This window comes from Rhinolophus sinicus, linkage group LG07 (assembly GCF_036562045.2).
Source record: "Rhinolophus sinicus isolate RSC01 linkage group LG07, ASM3656204v1, whole genome shotgun sequence".
Lineage (NCBI taxonomy): Eukaryota > Metazoa > Chordata > Mammalia > Chiroptera > Rhinolophidae > Rhinolophus > Rhinolophus sinicus.
In genome coordinates, this window is record NC_133757.1 from 88502589 (window position 1) to 88514102 (window position 11514).

Genomic DNA, 11514 nt, shown 5'->3' on the forward strand with positions numbered 1-11514 from the left:
CCTTTCCCACCTTGAAATTACAGAAACGCACACATATTTTCTTGCCTTTAAAAAAATTCAAATCTCTAATTCATCTAGAATTTAATTTGGCACAGTGTAAGAAAGAGAATCTCGCTTTTTAAAAATAGACAATGGGCGGCCAGACGGCTCAATTGGTTAGAGCGCGAGCTCTCAACAACAAGGTTGCTAGTTCGATTCCCACATGGGATGGTGGGCTGCCTCCCCTGCAACTAAAGACTGAAAATGGCAACTGGACTTGGAGCTGAGCTGCGCCCTCCACAACTAGATTGAAGGACAACGACTCAGAGCTGATGGGCCCTGGAGAAACACACTGTCCCCCAATATTCCCCAATTAAACTTATTTTAAAAAAAAAAGTTAGACAATGACCTCAATATTGTTCAATGAAAATTCGATTTGCCTCGCAAACCTCAACTGTAGAGTCTATAAAAGGGAAGAAATAGAGGTAAAGTCAAACATATCCTTTGTACTGAAAGGGCACGCGTGGCTGGTCTAGCCAAGTACACAGAATAAGTGCCATTTCTTTCCCTTCCTCCTTTCTGCTCAGAGTTACAGGCTGGCAAGTGACAACCAGAACAAAGTCCCCTGTGTGAAGAATGGCAGAGCAGACAGATACGCTGGAGAGAGCCTGGGTTCCTACAGGCATCACTGAGCAGGAACCTAGGCCTCCCATGGCTAAAAGGCAGATGCTTTACATGCGATCTGGCTGGACGCTGTTATGTGCATCTAAACACCCCTGTAACTCATCCATCATCCTTTCGTCTTTAATTTGATAGGAATTGCTAGGATTCACTGTTGTCTGCCAGGCATTGTGCTAAGCAGTTTGTTTTCATTATCTCATTGAATATTCTCAACCTTATAAGATATAGTCTACAGTACTTCCTGAATTGTAAAGTATCAGTGGCAGCTTTTCGGAGTAGAAATACACACTGCATCATCTGTATACATCAATGAGACACCTCCCTATTTCAGGAACATTAAAAACAACAAAAAGCATCTTAAAATTGAGGAAGTAGGGTATCACCCCAATCACAGATAAGGACCAGGACTGAGGCTGTCTTGCCCCAAATCACACAATTAGTAAGAAAAATACCATTACTGTTTGCTGAATTCCTACACATATTGAGGTCAATTTTTAGACGTTTCCATTTTGTTCCATGTATCGATCTTGTGCCAATGTCACATTTTATTTTTTTCTTTATTATTTTTTTTTGGGGAAACAAGTCCAACTTCACTACTTTCTTTCTGAAACTGTTTCTGATTATCCTCGTACACTTACTTTTTCAGAAAACAACTTTGAAAGTCATCCTGTCAAGTCCCCATACTTCACTTTGGGAATTCATCCTTAAGGAAATGACCTTGAATGGGGGTATTGGGCTTTAAGGAACTATGGACTCGTACGCCCAACAACAATTTACCTATCGAGTGTCAGGGAACACAGCAACGAACAAAACAGACAAAAATCCCCACCCTCACGGAGCTTGCATTCTCTCAGTGCTCATAACAGTGACAAACTGCACGCAATCTAAATGTACAATAGAAGGGGATTGCTAAAGTAAGATAATCCATGTAATTAATAAAATCTGTAGTTTAAGTACAGAGATGAAGAGTTTAGGGTCTCGGCGAGACAGACCCCAATGTGAATCCTGAGTCTGCATTTACTAGCTTCAAGGCTTAGGTCAAGTCACAATTCCAACGAGACTTATTTTCCTCATATAGAGAAACAAAGCTACTGACAGTCCCTCAGAGCTGTTGAGAAAATTAAATGAAATACTGAATATAAATAATTACAGTGCCTGGTGCACAGTAATTGCTCAATAAATGCTAGTTATTTGGGAGAAGAATGACATGGAAAGCTGTTCATATGTTAAGTGAAAAAAAAAAGCTTACAAAATTTTACAGCAGATCACCTTTCCTTAAAATGTATACATTCACAGAAAAAGACTAAAAATATATAACTGTTATCTCTTGGTGGTGGGTTTAATGGTAACTTGTTATCTTTTTATTCATCTGTATTTTCTAAATATAATGAACATGTAATACTTTAGAAGAAAGTTAATTTTTGAGTCCAATTAGGAATTAAGGATGACTTGTCCCTCCCCTTTTGAAAGATCTTCAGTTAGAGTCTGGAGGTGGATTCCAGTCCTAATCTGCCCTATACTGGACAAGTGTGCCTGGCTCCCTAACCTGGCCGCCCCAGCCAGCAGGGCTTCACCTTAGACCTTCCCGGGTAAGATCAGTATCTGTACATCTAGTTCTGATACATCAACCTCGCTCTTGCTTGGGGCACAAGCCTGACATTTCAGGACTGCTGGACTAGACACGGACCACCTACGACATCCTGTGATTTATTTCAACTCTTTGAAGTCAGTTGCCCCTTTCCTGCATATGGGTACCACCATCTCTGCCCTGTGCAGCCTGCAAGGAAACTAACACTCAATGAGAGCTCCTTGCAGAGGCAAGTTGTTGGTATTGCCAAGTGTCTGCATCCAAAGACTGCAGGTCCTCTGAAGCCAGCTTTATAATTTATACCCACTCGGTTCTCAGATCTGTGTCAACATGAAGGCAGCAGGCAGCCTGAGGCTGGGCCCTGGGCTCAACAACAGTCAGGGCTGCTTTTTATCCTAGATGTAAAAAGAAGTCTCCCTTTCTTTTGCAGTCTGTGAACCAAAGTTTACAAAGGATATTTTCTCCCACCCTGAGTGTAGGGGGTTGAATAATATCCCCCCAAATCCATGTCCACTCAAAACTACAGAATGTGACCTTATTTGGAAATAGGGTCTTTGCAGGTATAATTAGTTAAGGATCTCGAGATGAGGTCATCCTGGATTTAGGGCGGATCCTACATCCAGTAGCTGGTATCTTTACATGAGAAAGGAGAGGGAGATTTGGACACAGACACCTGAAGACAGAGGCAGAGATCAGTGATGGGGCCCCAAGCCAAGGAACATCTGGAGCCACCAAAAGGTGGAAGAGGCTGAAGGATTCTCTCCTAGAGCCTTTGGAGGGAGCACAGCCCTGCTGACACCTTGATTTTGGACTTCTGGCCTCTAGCACTGTGAGAGTACACTTCTATTGTTTTGAGCCACCAAGTTTGTGATGATTTTTTATGGCAGCCCTAGGAAACAAATACGTTGGTGCTTTAATTAATAAGGCCCGATCACTTTTATCCGAGGCTCTTGCTATGGCTGGCAGAATTCTAAGATGACCCACACTGACCCTCGCCCTTGTGTGGGCAGAACCTGTAAACATGAGATATCCCTCCTGTTATTGTGTTATATTACCTCGCAAAAGGGATTTTGCCGGTGTTACATGACTAATTTAGTTGACCTTAACATAGGGAAATTATCCTGTATGGGTCAAAACGAATCAGGTGAGCCCTTAAAAGGGACAGGTTCCTCCCGGCAGAAGGGATTTGAAGCACGAGAAGGATTCAGCGTGGGAGAGTCACTTTTCCAGTATGGAAGTCCAACGGACACCAATTTAACCAAGTGATCCATGAAAACACCACCAGTAATAGGACATATGTGGCATCCTGAATGCCTTGATATGCACTGGACAGGATGCAACATCGTTTTTGTGATAGTCTTGCCAAAACATGCATGACTTCATTCTAAGAAAGAGAGACTGGGAAGAGACTAAGGAGAAATAGTAACTAAATACAAAGTGGGATTGCAGATCAGATCCTGGAACAGAAAAAGTGTATTTGTGAAAATGTTGGTGAAATCTAAATAAGGCCTGTCGTTTAGCTAACAGTGTGCCAATGTTGATTTCCTGTTCTTGGTAACTGTCCTATGGGGTGAAGGAGAAAAAGGCTCTCTGCTGTATGTATATATGTGTATGTATGTGTGTATATATATACACATATGTATATATGTATACACACACACACACATATACACATATGTATACACATATGTATATATGTATAAAACAACTTTAAGTCTAAAATAGTCCAAAATAAAAGTTTAAAATAAAAGGGTGAGTACATTAACAGAGGTTGCCTCGGGGTTGAAGGATCAGACTTTTTCTCCCACGCTTCTTTATTCTCACCTTTATAGTAAGTATGCATCACTTTGATCACCAGAGCATTTGCTACCTAAGCATTTTCTTCCTAATACTTTCTTCAGCCATCAAGTGCAAACAGGCAGGAGGCTGGAGTAAGTGGACTGGTACAAAGGAGGTAGATGTGGTACCATGGAGTTGTTCCAGGGAAGAGCAGGCTGGACTCCAAGATACTAGAGGGCTGCTAAGAGCAGCAGCCCTTGATACGGAAACAGAGAATATCATGTACCTTAGACCCCAGAGCCCTTCAAAACTGCTGGACCCCACCTACATTTCTAGCCACATCACTTCTCCCTCTACCAGCCACTCTGGCCTCTGCTGACCACCCTGCCCCAGGAATACACCTCTTTGTGTCGTTATTCACACAACTGTCTTTGTCAGGACCCTCTCTTCCCTCTCCTTTCTTCTTAGCTTTCAAAACTTGGCTTCATTCCACTTCCAGGAAGCGTTCCCAGATACCTCTTGGCCCCCACCCCCCTCACCTTCCTCTGGCCTCAAGTGTCTGTTGCACTCAGTGGAGCTTAACAAATGCCACATGATAGCATATTAACTTTCTGTGTGTAATCAACTCACCTCCAAATTATACATGCATCTTTGGAAAAGACAGTGTTCTGCCTGTCTTCATGGAGTGGAAGTCTCTTAGCTGAGTTCCATAGGCCTAGCCAATCCCCTCTATCCCTCCTGCACGTACCTCCCTGCAGCACACAGGCCCCTGGGCTGTCACCAGCTGAAGATTCACTTACCAAGAGTCTTTTGAGCCTATTCCCAAACCTCTTTATGCCACTTCTATTTTTTTTTAAATTTTAGGATTAAAATTTAATTAAATAGTCACTGAAATATAAATGCAGAAACTTTTGATTTCTACAAAATTAAGCTAAATGCTCTAGAACAGCAATTCTGAAATTGTGGTCTTAGATGACACCTGGGTGACATACCATTTCAGGAGGTCTGCAAAGTAAAAACTATTTTTATTACAATATTAAGATGTTAAAAGCTTTCTCACTCTCATTTTTCAGAAGCTACAGGAAGTGTGATAATGTGTGCTGTATAGACTTTGAGTTTTCTAGAAATTTCTAAGGTAGAAGTTTAGAGTATAAATATGTTTTCAGAGATTAACTGTTCTCAGGATTGCAACTATTTACCATCAAACTTACATAATGCCTATCATAATTTATTATCTAATCATTATTTTGAAATCCTGAAGATCTGCAAAAATGCAAAAACTTTTATTTTGGAAAAGTTATTTTTCATAAAAATGTTTTATGTTAATATGCAATGACCTTATTTTTATTTGAAATGAATAACTATTTTTAAGTTTGTTTTCATTTTTAACGTGATAAATATCAATAGGTATAGTCACATAAGCAAAAGACAGTATTAAGGAATCCTAGGATCCAAAAGTTTAATTATTGCTCCTTAGAAAAATGTATTACAAATGAAAAAATTAAAAGATTAAATTAGGTGTGTGAATTTAAAAAGCAGGATTCTGCACGTGGACTGGTTTGTAAATGTCTTTTAAATTCTTGATTTCTTTTTTTAATTAAAATCAACAGATGTATAAATTCTTTTACCCAGTAATTCCACTTCTGAGAATTTCTTCTGTAGTCACACACATGTACAAAATGCCATTTGTCTAGTTTTCTACTGCAGCTCTGTCTAATGACAAAATACTGGAAACCACCCAAGGTGGAGGAGAGAGGGAAGCAACATATGTTGTTAAAAATTTACTGTACTTCCATATTCTAGAATAATATGCAGCTATAATAAAAGGAAGCTAAAAGTATTCTGTGTGCTGATATGTAAAGATGGAATGTAGTTGCTAAGTGGAAAAAGATGCTAAACAATGCGCCTAAAACACTAACTTGCAGCATTTGTAAAAAAGGGGGCCAGGGGTAAGCTGTTTCACTGTATACTGAGTGTACACATGTGTGCCACTTTTTAAAACTATTTTTTTATCTTTTTGACTTTTGAGCTATGTGAATATATAGCCCAGTGAAAAAACTTTAAAACAAAGGAAATGAGAAATTGCAGGTGATACATGTGGTGTGATTTTTATATACAAACAATTTTCAAGTCTTGTGAAGGAACCTAGAGATCAAAGATAAGGCCCCTGGCCTTAAATCAACGTTTTGGCAAATAAAAACACATGCACATGTTTTTAAGGTAAAATGAATTGTTTAAAACCTGGATTTTTAAAAAAATTTTATTCCAAACTTTTGGCTGACGCTTTTTATTAACTACCTAGTGCTGAAGAGCCTGTAGGGACCCAATGGTCATCAATGATGGTCACCTTCTCATTCTATCAAACCCAGGACTCTCCTGGGCCTGATGATGGAGAAAGGTAAGGAGGCCTGGGAACACAGCATTTGGATCTCGAGTTTCCAAGGCAGGGAATTTGGTTTCCCATGGCTGGTCATGCCAAGCTCTCTTTCTAGGCAGATTCTGTGGCTGCCCTTCTTCCCATTGTTATAGGAGGGCCGACAGGGGGCTCTGCCTCTGGACCTCAGATGGGTCCAACAAAGGGTCCCCTCTGCAAGCCTCAGTGATCATAGTAAGGATGGGGGGAGACAGGCAGCTGAGACTTGGAGGCCTTGTCATGAGACTGGCCTGTTTGTCCCCTGGGAGGGCTTGAGGCCCATGTCTGGCAGAAGACTCTGGACTCCTTATCTGCCGGCATTCTGCCAGTCCATCAGCCTCAAGGTCAGAGAAGTCCTCTCTAGACACCTAGTGAGTCCTGGCTGGGGCCCCAGAGCATGACCCTTCCTCACCCCACTCCCCAACCTCCCTTGTCCCCAGGGAGTCTGGAAAGAGAAAAAAGTACAGAACTCCTCCAGAAGAAATTTCTCTCCCCACAGGGAAAGACCCCCATCCAAATAAGCACAGGGACAACTGCCTCCTTCCTCTTCACGTTTTTCAAGGAAAAGACTAGAATTATTAGCAATTACATCACATTTACGAATAAAAATGGAAACTTTCTCTGGTTTGCACCGTAAGTCTCTTGGCCATTAGCAAGCAATGTGACTTGGTGACACCCATTAACCTCTTTAAATCCAGTTTTTTTAGTTGTAAAACACAGGGGGGCTAGACTCAAAGCTTCCCAAAGTCCCTGAGTTCAACATGCTGTCGTGTGTGGTTCTACAAAATACCTATGCATTTTCTTCAAAATACTTCCTTCAGACATCAAGTACACACAGGCTGAATTATTTTGGCAGAGTGGGGAGAAGGCCCCAATTCCCTGACATATACAATCACTTCCCAGCACTACTACTTAGATCCCAAGATCCTGTAAATATTGCACATGGACATGGTTCCTCCTGGAACTGAGTGGGCTGTGAGCAGGAAAAGAGCAAAGAGGAAGAAGGTGGTAAGGGTTTGAAATCAGAACCAGTCCAGTGACTGGTCCATACACGCACACACAAACACACACAGAGTCACATACATACATACTTAGTCCTCCTTGCCTATAACCAGCCCAGAAAAGGAGTGTTTCCATTACCTGAAGAAATCAGAGTAGCTCCCGAAACTAACAGTGGAACAAAAATCTCTTTTCCCTTTGCCCAGTGAATCTGTGGGGCCATCCCTGGCAGGCCACAGCAAAGAGGCCTACCCAAAGGAGGAGGAGGAGGAGGAGACCTCTGTGTTCTAGGCAGAAACACAATATGTTGCACGGTGGTGAGAACAGGCCCACAGAGGTTAAGAATTTCTCCCTGCTGGACAGTGATGGATGCAGATTTGAACACAACTTCCTCTGGCTCAAAAACCAGGCATCCTCCTGCCACTGTACACACACCACCTCTACTAGATGAAACACAACAGTGGGACCTCTCTTGCTCTACCTCATTCTTCACATATGGATGTTCTTTCTGACCAACAAGAGTGTGTAGGAGCGGGACCTCTTCCTCTCTTTGCACCTGCGGTCGCCAGTGCAGAGCCAATCACAGACCAGGCCCTGTGCATTTACGTATGAGGGATGAATGGCGAGTCACTCGAGCTCTGGTATCTCAAGAAGCCCACAATTCTGATTCTTCTTGCCTAAATGACAAGGTCACTCATTCTGTGTTTGGTGCTCCCTCATCATACCTGCAAACCAATGGCAGGAAGAGGCGCACTCACTGGTCTATCTCTTGGCTACCACACAATGCATGGAAGACTCACCTCTGAGCATCCAACAGGGAATGGAATATGGGGTTTTTAATTACAGCTGCTAAAAGATATGATTCTGGACATTCTTTCTCTTGCTTCACCAAGCTCCTCCCAGTTTTTATGGCTCTTGTTTTAAGAGGTAAGGATTAACGATTAAGAGACCAGAGATCCAATCTGACCTCAGCAAGCACTGACCCCTTCCCAAGGTCGTAGGGCAAGTGAGGAGCAGCCCTGGGACAGAGGCGAGGGTAGCCAAGTCAGCCCCCATGACACGTTATCAACACCACTTCCGAGCGGCCTACCCAAGTGGCCCGAGGTTCCTAGCGAAGAGTGACTGAAGACAAACCCAAGCCAAGGGTGACTCCAAGAGGAAGGGTCAGGTCAAAGCTGCTCCTTCCTCCGTGCTTCCTTTGGCCCCTCACCAAATCATGTTCACAGTCCTCTTGAACACCCGGGCCCCGGCAGACACTAGATCCTCAAAAATGTAGCCACAAGCTGAGGACATTTTCTTGGCTTAACTGGACCTCAGGATCACATGGTGAAACTGCTTGGATGACTATTTTGATCTATTGCCCTAATCCACCAAGAGAGGGCAGCCTAAACCAGACCACCTAAATTGGTCGGTACCGACCAAAAATAGCTAAAAAGCCATACCCACCGGGCAAGCTTGGTCGGGGTTAGCTTAGTCCCTCCTTTGCCACTCTGCGTCTCCTGCTACCGGCCAGCCGGAAGATTTGGGGGCATTTCTTCAGCTGGGGAGGTGGTCTGCGTGGGGTGGGGTAGGGGCCACAACTCTTGGAAAGCGAAGTCGGGAGGGACACCAGTGCTCCATTCGGGCCGCCCCACGAGCTGCCCACCGGATTTGCCCAACTATTCTCCGCTTTTTCTGTCCTCGCGTCTATGGGCTCCAGGAAGCCTCCCTCAGCCTTGCAGTGCAGCTTTCCACGTTCTGGGTACCTTCTCTGGCTCCCACATCCCGCGCTCTACAGCCCAACGGACCGCAGCTGCGACCTGCCTTCCCTCTCCTAGTAACCCCATCGTGGCACCGCAGGCAGGTGTCGCCTCCTTGCAGGGTCTGGGCCCGTGTGCGGGCTCTCCGGAGCGACTCCCCGGTCCAGCCCGAGGTTTCGGGGACCGCGGCGGGGCTCCCGGTAGTACGCGCAGCCGGGCCCCCACCCCCACCCAGTGACCCGAGCCCGGAGGCGCACTGCTCCTCCGCGCGCTGCCGCATCCCTGGGGCACGGCGCGGCCCCGATCGCACGCCCTCAGCCCCTCACCTGAAGCTGGGGCGGACACCACCAGGTCCGCGCAATCTCACAAGCCAGGCCCACGGGCGGCCAGTAGCTGCAACGGCTGAGGTAGCGGTAGCGGCGGCAGCAGCTCTGTCCCGACGTCCGCGCAGGCAAAACGCGTGCCCTCTCCCCCTTGCCTGCGTCCGTCCCCGCCACGCCGCGCATGCTCGACTATATACCCTGCGCGTCAGCCTCGCCCCGCCCCCGACCTCGGCCCCGCCCCCGCCCGTCCCTGCGCTCCCCCGGGCCTGCCACGTGGGGCCCCCGCCAGCGGGAGGGGTACTTGCGGGAACTACCGGTCGGCTGCCCGCTAGACCTGGACCCGCGGTTGGCTTGCCCAGGGCTTTCCGGGTGAGCCAGCGCTCTTCTGCGCCTCGGGGCCCCAATCTGAGACCCTAGCTCACCGAGTCCTAGCTCACATCTAGCTTAGTCGGCTTCCTCTTCTAATCGCTTGAATTCCATCCTTCATTCACAGAGGCCCCACAGGCTCCTCCTTCTTCTGGAAACCTCCCATTAAGACCTTTCCCCCTCTTACGTGGGAAACTAGCAACCTGGCCTCCAACCCTCAGGAGTAGGACTGGCTACTCACTTGACCAGTACGTATGTATATATTTTAAGAATTCTGATTAATGTAAAAAACTTCTCTCTTCCTTCCCCAATTCAGTTCTGAAATGTACCCCCAAAAAGGGACGCACCAAAGATGTTTCTTCTGCATTTTCCCACCAGCCAAAAGAACAAAAATTTCCTGTACACGTGCCAAATAAACCGTACTACTCTCACTTTTCGAGCTAGATGTCACACCACGCCCTCAAATGATCAGGCTCTCTAAGGAGCCAGATTTCTTAACCGAAAGCTTGGGACAATGTTAATTTTTGTGTGAGGAGTGTCCTAGCAGTCTCTTTGATGTGGGATAGTCCTATTGAGGTGGATATCAGGACTCGGAAATGCAAATTTCTTGAGAAAATAAGCCACCCATTAAACTCCCATTGTTCTAGTCTGCTGGACATCATGATTATTTCCTCTACAGCTAAGCCAGCGGCCACCTGGGTCTAGGGGACCCAAAAGAAGGGCCTTCTGACAGAAGTGTAGCCAGTTAGTGCTCATGTCCCTCTTCTAGTTCAAAGGTTAGTGCCCAGCTGGCACTGTGTCTGTGCATTTCCACAGGGAATGGGGACCACTCCCCACTCTGCAGGTCCTAGGGAGACACCCAGATGGCAGTGCTAATGGGGAACAGAGCAGACAATCCCTAGAGCAGGTGGTAGGAAGAATCCGGGGCTGGATGGCAGCTTGTCCCTCAGGAACGGGTAGAGAGAAAAAAAGAGAAAAAGCACTGAAGCAATGCCAGAACGGGTAAATTGTTTATGCCACACTTGAAGAGACAGACTAGCTGGGCCCTGGCTTTTTCTAAAATTCAATTATTCTCACCCTGCAATTACAGCGCTCCAGTTGAGTAAGGGGTGGGGTGATGTTACATTTTCCAAGTGATTTCAAAGTAATAGTATCTCTTGCAGAATTTCCCTCGGAGCGCCGTCATCTTTGTAATAACCCTTTATATTTGTCTTTCTTGGTTAAACGCGGAGTATTTTTCAGACATTATGTCATCCATTTGGGATTCTTAATCCCATCTCCAATGGGGCTGTCAGAAATGGTCCAGTCCGTACCACTCCTTCCTGTCCTTAAATTTGGGGAAAGGAATGAGAAACTCACCAGAGATTAAGTAAAACAAGCATGCTTCTAACACAGAGAGCTCTGAAAAGTACGAAGGCCATAAATACGTATTACAAAGGGTGTGACTCTCTTCTGAAAACTGAGGTCTAAAAGCAATCCCATGGCTTTTCCAGGCCAGGTATCAATACTACACACAGGAAAATAAACCACCTGTCAGAGACAGAAGGGGAGGCAGGGCAAGACACCCACCACAGTGCCTATCACAGCATTCTCACTTGTTTGCAACCAGAGGAAGGGTAGAGCTGCCAAAGTCCACCAAAGCTGATA

At 45.4% G+C, this 11514-nt stretch overlaps 1 protein-coding gene across 2 annotated transcripts in view; it reads right to left on the bottom strand.

The window, feature by feature from the left end:
• SLC39A14 (solute carrier family 39 member 14) overlaps positions 1-9673 on the bottom strand; it is a 40729-nt gene extending 31056 nt beyond the window's left edge. Inside the window, exon 1 of one of the 2 annotated variants that reach the window (XM_019714462.2) lies at positions 9505-9673. The gene's annotated coding sequence lies outside the window, so the exon portion shown is untranslated. The remainder of the gene's footprint in view (positions 1-9504) is intronic. The other variant, XM_019714451.2, reaches the window with a different exon arrangement.
• Between the last annotated feature and the right edge of the window lie 1841 nt (positions 9674-11514).